The following is a 13,725-nucleotide window of genomic DNA, read 5'->3' as shown; positions in this document are numbered from 1 at the left end:
TTCCTATACCGGGACCGTGACCATAATCGGCCGTGACAGTGCCAGGCACTGGGGGCATAACCCCTCCGCGTTACCCTCTCCCTCCGCTATTGGTACCTTACATTTAGTACACATGAGCTGGAGAGGAAAATCAGTCTCAGACATGATGGTAAGTATGTGACACTCACACCTATACGTATTGGTATAGTGTGAATAACACCCTGCACACCGCAAGGGCTTTGAGCAGAGCAAGATCAGGGACAGTAATAAAGCTGACAGTAGAAAGTGAAAGTACAGACAGCAGGCTAGCAGTTCAGTCACATACAATGCAGAAGAAACAAATCCCTGCACTATTAGCGCTGATTCTCAACTACTCAGACCCTCAGGCTGGTAGGACTCAGCGCTGCATACACTGACCTGTGACAAACAGAGGAGAGGTATGCTGGGGGACCCAGACCGCAATGCCACCGCTCACAGGCTTCCAGCAGTGTTCACCATGCTTTAAAGATGGCCACCGAGGAGAAGATGAAGGAGGCCGGCCTGGGGAGGACAGCTGACACACTGTGGCCAATCAGGCAGAGCAGAGAGGCTGTGTGCAGCAGGGGAGGCGCCGGCTGTGAGACAGGGAAAGCGCGCTCCCCTGGCATGCATTTAACCCCTGGGACGCCGCAGCGCATGCCGCTCAGCAGCGGCCCACTGTCCCAGGGGGTAGTGGAAGCGCAGGTTGGTCGCCTGGCTCCACGCTGCAGCCAGTCCCCAGGGAGCCCCCTGCCTGGGGACTCAGGACCATGTGACCAGCAGGGACCCACCGCGGGACCCCGCTGCTTACCTGCATCCCCTTGGATCCGGCCATGGTCCAAAACATCTGGGGACACCGCTAGCCGTGACCCCAGATGTCTACCAGCATCCCCGGATCAGTACCGGCGTTCTGGTACCGGCGGGGTGTAGGGGAGACGGCATGGACGTCAGTACTGACTGTCCATGCTGTACTCCCAGATGTGCAGCCAGCGCTGTCTTTAAAAGAAACTTCAGGGGCTCTTCATAGCCCCCCTCTGCACAGTGCCTCCGACTCCGGCCAGGCACCGACGAAACTGAGATGCCTTGGCCCGGGGGCGGGGTATAGGAGAGGGACCCAGATGCATCCTGGGAGGCTGAAAACTTTAACTCTGTGGTGCCTGAAGACTGACGTCATCACCTATACCCCCAAGGTATCCTGTGGATACCCTATGGACCCTGAAGTAGAAACACTAAAGTGCCAAAAGTCATGGGATAGATGTCTAGTATCATGTAGAAAACTATAAAAAGAAAAAAAAAGTGCGCCTCTCCACCAGTCAATATAATAATAATTCAAACTGGCAGCTCCAAACATCATGATCTGCTACCTGCTAATAGAAGAAAGTGAACAATGTGTGTTGGAGCGCTTGTTTGAAATTGCAACACAAATAATATAACAAAACTGTTTTAATAAAACATATGGACAAAAAAATATATATTCACACAATAATACTAGTTAAGATGCTGTGCTTGAGAGTTACTACATTCCCTGAAGAGATGGAATGGTGCATAGAGGATTTTCTATATATGGAAATCCAAATCCTCGTGTGTCAAGGATCTGTTTACACAGTTAGTAGATGCACATAAAATGTAATAAAAATATGGTGAAAAATAAATGGTGCTAATGGTCCTATTCACTATGTCCGTGTGTGTGTTCTGATTCCAACAAAGATGGAAAAGGATGTTCTTTTTAATTCCAGGTGGATTCTAAATGGATATATCTTCCGTAATATCAATACAGGTTGAGTCTCCCATATCCAAATATTCCGAAATACGGAATATTTTCAGCATGACTGAGATAATGAAACCTTTGATTTTTGATGGTTTAATGTACATAAACTTTGTCTAAGGCACAAATTATTAAAAAGATTGTATAAAATAACCTTCAGGCTGTGTGTATAAGGTGTATATGAAACATAAATGATTTTCATGTATGTACACAAACTTTTTTTGATGCACAAAATTATAAAAAATATTGTCTAAAATGACCTGCAGGCTGTATGTATAAGGTGTATATAACACATAAATGCATTCTGTGTGTATATTTGGGTCCCATTTCCAAGACATTTCATTATAATATGCAATTATTCCAAAATACAAAATATTCCGATATCCAAAATACCCCTGGTCCCAAGCATTTTGGATAGGGGAGACTCAACCTGTATTAGATAGTTCACCACAAGGGAAAAGGAACAATGAGATACCGTATATTAGGTACAGTGCCTGTTTGAATCACACACTCACCCCAGGCGTTGCTTCTAATATGATCTGTAGGGTGTAGCCCTGGGAGTGCGTTCTTTTGGTGTGTGAGGGGCAGATGTATTAGTCTCAGCCCTCAGTAGCTGGTTGCTCTGACAGTGGATTTAAGATGGTCTGTATGATGTAGTGCTCTACTGTCTGTATGCAGGAGTAAGAGCAAAAGCTCCACGTAGGTAATCAAAGAGTCTGATGTTACTCGATGTTACCGATTGTTTCGCTATGTTGGCCAAGTGTACGGATGAGTGTAAGGGGAAGTGAGCGTTCTTATGTCAGGCAATGTGAATGCAAACATTTAAATATCACCACTGGTATTAGCAACACAGTTGCGTCCGTATAAGCAGAATAGCGATCCATGCTGACTCAGACCCTCAGAAACTAACCTGGGGAAAGAGGCAAAAGACTGGGAACAGATACAAAGTAAGCCACACCATGCATCATGCCACACATCGTTGTGCTTAAATTGCGACTATAACAATTCTACTGAGGCAAAAATCCTAATCCTTAGTGCCTAGTACACTGGAAGCGAATAAGAAGCTAACCAGCAAAAGTACAATAGTCCCATAATCGCTACCCTTGGCGCCATATGTCCCAGAAAGAATAGGCGTAGGAGGACACAGCTGTAATATACTGGGAATAAACTAAATAGTTTGACTTACTGATCAATTATTCCTGCCACTCTCTGAAACTGAGTTGTTGATAAGAAATAGTAACCAAGCCTGTTTTGATGTCATGATGATGTTGCTTAATAATTTGTAAAGAGAATCATGGTCCTCAGGGTTCGATTCAGACACGCTCGCTAGATATGTATGCTCGCTCCCAGCATATGCAAATTCAGCTACGTGACGACAAGGCAGGCGATCGCACGGCAAGCCATAAGCACGCCCACTATGTCTTAGCGTCCGATTGGTTTGTGTCTGCAGGCGCCCACCAGCCTGTCTTAAGACTTGCACTTGCGCACGTCTTCTCCAGGAAGTGTATGCAATCATCAGTACATCGGGTACCATCAGATGCATTTGTAGTGCTTGTGGTTGACCATACCCTACCGCGAGCACTTTAGTGTAAAAACCAGCCAGGTGACATGTACTATGATGCTGCCTGTTAATTATGCATGCCTATGAAACGGCATTATTTCGGTCAGAAACGTCTGCTTCACACCTCCACAAATGGCTTCTCCTATCACTCATTCAGCTGGCCTGTCTACGAGCGTATGCTTCCCGATCACTGTGACTTGTTCGCGCATGCGCACTGCGATGCATGTGCACAATGCAACTATCGGTAGCTATGAGTGAACGGTTGCTAGTGAACGGGTCTGAATCGGGTCCTCGGTCTTCTGGCACAGTTGCATACATAAAACAAGCAGTCATTGATAGGCTGTCTGTAGTTTTAATGTTCTTGAGTTCTATTTACATACTTTGGAGAGCAATGCCTATCATATAAAAAATTACAACATAAAGCCTTTCTTTGCATATATACGATTGCGATTTGGGTATGTTGTGTTTTTGCAAGCCAAAAATGTTTCATGGGCAAGTGCATGTATTTGCAATCCAAAATGATTTGAACTATTGGATACTACATTTTGCACCCCTGTGATGGAAGGAGCTGGGCAGATCAAGTATGAACATAGAGGTGTGCATGTTAGCTGCAAGAATGCTCCTGCTTATATATCCATTTTTCTTGACAAGTTTGTATACAGTATACTGTAAATAAGATAAAAGAGAAGAAAATATGCATTTGGGCTGGAGTTCCCTGCTTTCTTTGAGAGTGCACAACTTTTGACCCCCTACTCCCTTCCACACAAAAGGCTTTCCCACATCCTCGGTGGAGATTAATACACTTTGAACCCTACTTTACGAGTGCTTCTGCAGTGGTTACTGTTTACTCTTATTATATACCACAATGTGCACTTTGAAATGTACAGTACTTAGTAAATAGGAATATGTATCCAAATAATAAAGTATTGTGCGGATCACCATTTTTTAACGATCATAAACGAGCTTAACTGCTTCTAGCTTTACTATCTTCATTCATTTATTTGTCAGTACTGCTCACAATGATTTGAGGAGGCAGTAATGGGGTTCTTTTCCATAGTATGGTCAATTCATTATTTGGTTTAGTTATTTTCACACCAGGAAAATATGTGACAAATTATGGAGCTGAAGTAAATGGCTTTTAGAAAAGTTACCCAAAATACACATGTACAAAATATGAGTAAGCTATAAATAAATACACTGACCAGCTGTTAGGAGGACAAAGTTATGGTTTGGGATTTTAAACCCTTTAGATCTAAGCTTCAAAGTGAGAGAAGCATTTTTTTTAATAGAAAAGCTCATTCTATTTCTGGCTTGTTTAAGCTCTTTAACCTTCTGTTGCTCTAATTCCAGTAATGAAATACTGATTGACAGCCCACTTTCAATTTGCAAACAACAACAAAACTTCCATTAAATAGCTAAATTCATATCGCTATAACTTATTAGCCATAGGTGTTTTATGTCAATAGAGTTCTATGATAGTCTCATAAATCTGTAATGTTGCAATAAAATAATTAATACAATAATGTATATACAGATCAAAATTGTAAGCAAAGACCTGCAAAAGACAACATACAGTAGCTCCAGTAAATAGCAGAAAATAATACATTCTAAAAATCTTTAAGTGAAATAAAAATTTGTTTATATTTTAAAACAGTACAATGTAACTAATTTACAAAAATAAGGTTAACAACCTAAGCCGAAAATATATAAAATATGTAAAGAAATTTGACAATGGTGCAAAAAGAGGTAAGCTAAGACATTTGAGAAATTATACAATAGAGTGGTAGAACTCAAAGTTAAAAATATTTGTTGCTTTATGAAATGGAATAATTAAATCCAATATATCATACACATCAACATTTTTATGTTTCTTGTTCCCATCAAAACTTTTAAATCTCAAGAGGATAAATAAACACAATTTCTGGTATGTTTAATATTCTTTGAATGACATTATGTTGCATTTGAATGAAGTTGACCTATTAATAGAGACACTAAAATACATTTTCAAAATTACTGATGAAGGCAGAATTACAACAGATTTGTATTGCAGAGAAACAGAAACTAATAGTTTCCTTCACAGTTCCACTTTCCATTTGTTGCGCACAATTGCTGAAAGGAAAATTCATTAAAATATAAAGGAATTGTTTATATGATTTTGATGTTGATAGACAGGCAGAAGTAACCATGCAACTACATGAAAGAAGTTACAATAACAGGAATATTTGGCAAACGTACAAGACAACAATGTTTGTTAATGATTTACTCTGCTGTATACAGTGCCGTAACCAGAGCTTTGCAACTGGGGCATTTCCCAAGGACAGAAGGCCCTGCGTGGGCACCACCATGACTGCCCATCATTGAACCAATGGCAGCTTGTCCAGACACCTCTGTACCTGAAAAGGTTCCTGCAACTCAGATTTCTGGCAGCACGGCACCTTCATTCTGCTGCCAATGAGATGTGATGAAATTGTGCTGTTCCGACTGTCTAAAGTGCCTAGACAAAGCGAGGAGAGGTATGTGAGAAACCAACGTGTTGCGTGCTGCTGGGGGAGCACATGTTACTGCTAGAGACCATACAGACAGGGGGAAGTGGGAATATAAAAAGTAAATCTGGGAGGCAGCTACACAATAAGGAAAATACATACAGGAGGGTACAATACAGTACAGTGGGTGGTGAAGTACACATTAAATACCTCACAGTTGTGGGGAATAAAGAACAATAAGGAATATACAAGGGGGCTGATATGTATTTACAATATATATATATATATATATATATATATATATATATTATACCAAATATATTTGTAGCCAGTATGACTTTTTCAAGCAAGGATGGGTCCTCAAGCCTTGCCTAGGGCACTATGCAGTCTTTATCTAGCTCTAGAGCAAATTACAGACTATACTGAATAGTGGGGACCAGTACAGCTACTGTATATTGATGTGGAGGGTGGGAGTACATTACAGACTATACCAGTTGTTCCAAACTGGGTGCTGTGGCATCCTGGGGTGCCAAAAGAGAACTTGCAGGGGTGCCATGGGTTGGTGGTACAGTACCCAATCAAATGATTTATTGTCAATTTGTTAGGCAAAACCAGGGCTGGTGGACAAATAGATGAGGGAGAGGTTAGAGCACATTACTGGACATACAGATGAGGAAATGGCAAGATCCTGGATAATGTATAACCACACTGAATACAGAGGTGACCATAACAGGCCACCTGCACATTGACGGAGTGTTAGTGATGCCTACATACACATACATATAACCCCTCAAGTGTAGTGATCTGATTCCAATGTGGGTGCAATCTATGGCTCCCAGCATGATAAAAGTACACCATATTTCTTAAAGGCACATAACACAAGTTAAATATCTTGAGATAGTGGTGTGCATCCCCAACACTCCGGAGCTCACAGACTGATAGGAGCCTGCTGCAAAAAAGTGCAGGGCACACAATAATTTATGCAGCCCAGGCACTCCATAGTTACTGCCAGACAAAGGTTCCAAATCAACTCTCATCTGCTCATATAAGTTAAGGAGGTTTGTGCAGTTCAGCTTAAAAAGCTGAACCACCTCATGATCTGAGAGGATGTCCAGGTCCATTCCCTCTCTATAGGTTCACCTGGCACGTACCCTAGATCTGGTCATGCTCTCTCACCCTCCTCCTGAGCAGCTTCTCCATAGTGATGATCCCATACAAATACAACTCATAGAAACTCAGCTCAAACGCCATTGCTACACCCACACAGGTGAATTGGATGTAGGTGTGGTTTATATAGGGGTTTAATTAGTAATAATGGGCTTCTGTGTTAATATGCCTCCGATTATGACTTACAGTAAAGTGGCACATTGAACTCGCCAGCCTGAAACAACTATTATTTTGTGATTAATTTTTTTCCTAGTCTTGTGCGAGTTTATAACTTCCAGTCTATTACATCTGGCAAGTTGTATGTTTTTAATGGGAAAAATATGGATGGCATTTTTGGGTGATGTGAGAAGTGAAAATGCGAGCTCAATGCTGCGTTCTCGGAGCCTATTACATATTATGAGATGAAACTCGCAAGTTTCTAGCGGCAAAGTTGCACATTTTTCAAACTTGGACCCTATTACATTTCGCCCCTAATGCTCTAAGAAAAATTGTGCTTAACTGCCACTCTTAGGTTCTGTTGGATGGATTTCTATTCACGGACATAAGTATAGCATATAGCTCATGCACAGATGCGAAGTTATGCATATTTCCATATCTCTGTTCTATTCTGAGTTGGCTGGAACTTGGCTAGATCTGTCTTTCTGTGAAATTGGGGTTTTCCGCTTGCAAACGCACAAACCCCTACATAAGCTCTACATATTCTTGAATCAGCATAAAGTAGAAAATCAGGGTTCTGCAGCTGCTCGCAACTACAGCTTCTTTGTGCGACTCAGAATCAACCTCTGTATGTGATCTTGTACTATGCCTTGCCATTCATTCACACCACTTCTGATGGGGAAGGGGGCAGGGGCACAGACGGCAAAGAAGGTAAGATGGGTAAGTGGCAGAGACACAGATGGAAAAGGGGGAGAGGCAATTCTGGGATGGGGAATAGATGTACAGCTTGGGACCTTATGTGTGCCTCCTTGAAGGTTTAAACAGTCCAATGAAAGCAGGGGGGGAGAATAGAGGTGATGAGCTAGGGTTTGGAAACATATGGGGCCTGATTCAGAGGTACCAATGGTCCCACCATGAACTGCTTGTTGATGACATGTGCCAGGGTCGTGATCATCAGTACCAGCAAGACCCCTGACAGTCAGAGCATTGTACATGAGTACCCTTGTAGCTGGTGATGGCGATCCAGTCAGTAAGTATATATATATATATATATATATATATATATATATAACCACACTTCATAGTATTTTGCATTTAAGCAATACCTACTGGTTCTGTTTCATTAAAGTCTTTTATCACATTACTTTCCTCAGTCAGAAATTACAAAGCCCTCAAAACATCCAGCAATGCTCCTACCACAAACTAATGTTTAGGTATAGTAGTGGCTATACAAGAGCTAAAATAAAAAAGCAACTGTAGAGCTGTTATGCTTGCAATTTTACAGCAGGGGCTGAATTGGTCAGAGGTTGCACATCTGTTAAGTGCTTTGGGTTATCTGGTTGTACTTTTTGCCCCTGCTTTGGCTACATAGTCAATGGAGTTTATTTATGAAGTGTCGGTTTGTAAAACACTTCTGTTCGTGTTTATGCCTGATATTTAAAAGGGCAGTGTTTTTACTAGCAAGACATGGCATAAACACAAACAGAAGTGTCGGGTTTTACAAACCGACACTTCGTAAATAAACCCTTATGACTCTACAATGAGCTGTGGCCTTATTCTGCACCTCCTGGCTTTTGCAGTTTCCTGCAACCTTCCTTTCCATCACTGCATGTGACTCACTGATGACCTCCCAACAACCCACAGCCCTCCTTCACTGAACTGCAGGTTGCTCACCTATACCTAGCAGCCATTTCACAAAATTCTCCACTGCCCTAGTGAGGCCTCACGACCTCTATCAGTGGCAAAGTGATCCTGAAGCCTGAGAATGGAAAACCCAAAAGTAGAGAAAGAAAAATTAAGAGAAAATGAAAAAGAACAAAGGGAAAAAAGTGAAAAACAGAAAAAGAGAAAGAAATTATTATTTTTTTAATCTTGTTAAGCATATGTTCAATATTTTAATATACAGTGTTATATTTTTTTTACATTTAAAACAATTTTATCTGCAGAATATTTTAATTTATAGATTTTTTCACTAAAATTAATCTTATTTGCATGAATAAAGTTTATTTATTTATTTTGGTACTTAATACATATGTTTACATTACTAAAGATCATTAGCACTGTGCCACTTCCACTTAAGCAGCTGTTTTCAAATCGTCCACTTGTGTGCTAAAGCGGCACTGTTATACTTGTTATTATTTTAGACCTGTAATTCACCAGGTCACTAGCTAGCTTTGCAGGGTCCTCCCCAATTCTCTCTCCCTGTCCCCTGTTCTAACTCTGTCTTACCCCCAACCCACACACGTAATCTCTCTTCCTTCATCTTCTGTTCTCTCTCTCCCCATTCTTTCACCCTCTTCCAGCCATTGTGTTCCCCCCTGTTCTCTCTATCACCACCATTCTCATGCTCTCTTCCTACTTTGCCACTCCCCACCCCCTGTATTACAATATATATGAAGATATTTGCCCAGGCTGGCATTGTGTTTGTACTCCCTTTCCATATCTGTCCCCCCTTTCCCCCATTCTCTGTGTCTTTCCTCCTCTTATCCTCCCTTATCTGCCATCCCCTTTTTTCTCTATCTCTGTTTCTTTGTCTGTGTTCCTTCAGAGGGTATTCAGCTATCTCACCCCTTCTTGTCCCATCTTTCTTTCTTCTCTCTCCACCCACAATGTCATTTTGTCTGCCATTTTCATGCTGATTCCAGATATATCAGTACTGACCTATATATTTGTCTGACTGTGGATCTAATATGTCTGCTGACCACAAGTAAATATTTGCATTGGATGGGGAGTGGGTGCATGCCAGAGACGGGGCATTCTGACCAAAGTTACTGTGATGGGGTAGGTCAGTGCAGGCAGTGAGGGGGCACATGTGGGTGTTGGGGTCTACAGTAGGGGACGAGGAGAGACTGCAGTTTCCAGGCAGCCGAGAGCTGGTGTTGATGACAGAAGGAGATGGTGCAAGCACATCCACACTGAGTGACACAGCAAGCAGAGTTGAGAGAGGAGGGTTGGCCATAGTGAGTATCAAGTATGCTGATGTTAAGTACAGAGGCAGGTTGGTCAGGCACAGCTGCACTGCATGACAAAGTTGTAGAAGTTAAGGAGAGAACGAGGTGGACAGGTTTTGCCTCACGGAATGTCGGGTGCCCTTCTTTAGAAATAACTATAATTTTAGTTTCTAGGGCCTATTTAGAGAATTTCACAACACTTAAACAATGGAGACAAATGAAGATGAAAACCTTTAAAAATTATTGATCGTAGTGGCTATGAAGCCATCTGGACTTGGGTCTTTGTTGGATTTCATAGGTTTAATAGCAAGGAATATTTCCTGTTCTGTATTTTCTACACGCAATGCCTTAGAAGCCCCTCATGTGAGATAGCGCAGGTGGCATTGTGATAGAAACCACTGAATTCTTTCTACATTTAAACCTGAAAACCTACATTCAATGTTATGCACAGTATGACATGGTTAAAGACTAAATTGGCATTTTCCTGGGCAGTTGGTAATAAATGCAACCCACAGGAACCATAGCTTTATCAGGGAGGAGTGAGGGGAGCTGATCAACTCCATCAGAAAGCTTCTGTGGATTTTACTTGTAACCATAGTTATAGGAGTGGGTGAGGGTTTCTTGCACAGCTGTGCAATAGTTTGCTTTCGCTGTACATAGAATTTGTCCAAGTAGATAACTGTCATGTTTTGGTTGGATGAGATGCAATATCAGAACCAGGCTAAGAAATTGGGAGATCAGGCTCTCTAGCAATTCTGAACCTCTGCGGCATGCACAGAAGATATGAGTAGTGTCACCAATCTGCCCACAGTTGTGCCAGCAGAATTTTTCTGAGTGGGCCAACTTGTATGCTACTGTGCTCAGGAGTTAGGTATATCTTGTGGACAAGCTTAATGAACATATGCACTTAGACATTGTAAATCCTTCAAGAAGAATCACAGTTCTATCAGTATTATTATTTTTATTATTATTATTATCATCATCATCATCATCATCATTTATTTATATGGCGCCACAAGTGTTCCGTAGCGCCTTACAAAGTACATGAACAAATAAGTAACCAGTGACTTACAATACAATACAAAGCAGGACATGGACATGAATAATAAACATAGCTATATTAGCGACCTTTACGCCCACATAAGCAGCCGAGTGTTGGTTGCCCTAGTGGGGTGTAAGAGATAAATTAAATTACAGTAGGGAGAAGCACAAGAGGGTAGAGGGCCCTGCTCGAAAGAGCTTACATATTTAAGGGAGGGGCAGATGAATAGGAGTGACACAGATGGGGTAGGCGGGGACTAAAGCAAGGACTATAAAGACATGGTTTGATGAGTTTGTGTGGAAGAACTTGACTGGCCTGCACAGAGTCCTGACCTCAACCCCATCGAGCACCTTTGGGGTTAACTGTAATGGAGATTGTGAGCCAGGCCTTCTTTTCCAATATCAGTGCCTGACCTCAAATGCTCTACAGAATGAATGGCCACAAATTCCCACAGAAACACTCCAAAATCTTGTGGAAAGCCTTCTAAGTAGAGTGGAAGCTGTGATGGCCACAAAAAAGGGAACCAACTCCATATTAAGGTATATGTATTTGAACACAATATCATTACAGTCCCTGTTGGTCAGGTGTCCGAATACTTTTGTCCATTCAGTGACTATCCCAGGGACAGATGAGGTGTGTATGGATGGAGCTCAGCATTAAATGGGGGGGGGAGAAGTAGAACCAATGGCGAACCTGGAGGAATTTATAGATGGGACACCATAACTTGTTGTACAACCATGTTATAGTTGGGCAAATTACATGAGGCCATCAACTAGGATAATAGCCTTAAAAGCATCCATACCTGAACTATGCCAGTTTTCCAGCAAGTGGTTAGGTATCAAAAAGTAATTATGAGTAGATTGGAAGGGAGTGGAGGAAATAGCAAAGGTATTTAACAATATATCTCAAGCTTTGAGCTTGGCCAACATAGCACTGGAGATGCAGTGATGGATTTTACTCTTCTTAAATGCTCCTAAATTTTGTCTCATTGGCTTTCTCCTGGTCAATCAAGCTCCACATGGGAAGATGTTTCAAAACAACTTTGAAAAACTACAATTTCTTTACCTCAATAACACTATATTACTGCATGATTTCAAACACAACAACAACTTTCACTTGTGGATTCATTAATCTAAATACATGATCCCAGAGTTTCCCAATCTCTGCCTTTAGAGTCCAGGTTTTAAGAATATCAATGCTTGAGCACAGTGACTTTATTAGTACCTTAGTCAATTTGATTGAACCATATGGACTCAAGCATGGATATCCTTAATACCTGGACTGTAATGGTAGAGTTTGGGAAACTTTGCATTATACTGAAGGAATTCGCATGCTACAATGTATTTTTTTTAATAACAATGCAACATGTTATTATCTAATGATTTATCTAATTATTCTTAATTTAAACCTAAATCATGTTATAATTAAGTATGAAAGAGCTATATGAATGACATTGTTACATATTTGAAAATGAACCCTTCACTTCTCACATTCAGTCATTTATGTTCTTATTTGAACTTGATAGCACTGTTCTTAGTTATACAGAGATGCAGGAGCAAATTGACAATTTAAAGTGGTCCTGGAAAAATTTCAGAAAGTGGCCTATGGTGGCTAACTGAAACAGCAATACATGGACTTTTTTGTGCACCTCTGGAAAAAGGGGCGTGTCCTTATGAGAAGGGGTGTGCCATGTGAAATACCGTGGCAACAAGCCACACACCTTGCTTTTGTCACATTTGGGGCATGCCCAGCAGTCCAGGAGCTGCTGGGAATGTCTCCAGGCTTTTACTCTCCAGTGAATAGACAGCCTGCGCATGTGCACTTTATCTATTTAGTGGGTGAGCGGGGGCTTCCCAACCTCCTCCACACCACAAGGGGAGCTCGTTCTCACAAGACAAGGATGGTCTTAAGAGATCCTCTGCAAGCAACTCTGTTTGCTGTAACAGTCGTCAGTAAGATACCAGTCAAGCAAGTCATGGGCCTAGACAGAGTAGAGCTTTTTATGGTTTCTCTGCAATGGGGAACCTCTGACGAAATTGATCCTTCCTGGACAGGTAGTGTCTGTATTCACTATTAATGCAAGAGATCAAATGCTCTGGAAGCCGCCTGATTGCCTAGGAAGGAAGCCAATGTCATCAGGCCTGTGCCAAAATCCTGACACCTGTCAGAATCCCGGTGGCTGCTGGAATTCCAAAAGTATAAGGGTTAGAGAGAGGGTTAGGGGTTAGGTTTAGGCACTAGGGGGAGGGTTAGGGTTAGGCACTAAAGGAGGAGGTTAGTGTTAGGTTGCGGTGAGGGGGAGGTTTCGTTTAGGCACCAGGAATGGAGGGTTAGGGGTAGGGAATGGGTGTAATTTAGGATACCAACCAACAGGTGTCGGTATCCTAACCCTGTCCAGATGACTGTCGGGATTTTGACTGCTGGGATCCTGAGGACTGACTTCCAATACCCAACCCAGTGGTCCTAATGATGGGGGGGGGGGGGGGAGATAAAGTGGTGGCTGCATTGTTCACAGGGAGGGAGCACACTGGCCTGGATGGGGGAGAGAGTGATATATGAGAGGGACACAGGGCTAGATGAAGGGAGAGTGAGATGGGGGTGCA

At 41.9% G+C, this 13,725-nt stretch overlaps 1 long non-coding RNA gene across 1 annotated transcript in view; it reads right to left on the bottom strand.

Moving 5' to 3' along the window:
* Positions 1 to 13,725, bottom strand: part of LOC148507742 (uncharacterized) — a 60,133-nt gene that overhangs the window by 36,846 nt on the left and 9,562 nt on the right. Inside the window, exon 2 of the long non-coding RNA XR_015869671.1 lies at positions 5,717 to 5,817. This is a non-coding gene — a long non-coding RNA (uncharacterized LOC148507742). The remainder of the gene's footprint in view (positions 1 to 5,716; positions 5,818 to 13,725) is intronic.

The sequence above is a fragment of the Taudactylus pleione genome, unplaced genomic scaffold, assembly GCF_031769625.1.
Source record: "Taudactylus pleione unplaced genomic scaffold, aTauple2 ptg000386l, whole genome shotgun sequence".
NCBI lineage: Eukaryota > Metazoa > Chordata > Amphibia > Anura > Myobatrachidae > Taudactylus > Taudactylus pleione.
Note: the sequence above shows the minus strand (reverse complement) of the source record. Positions and strands in the feature narration are given on the sequence as shown.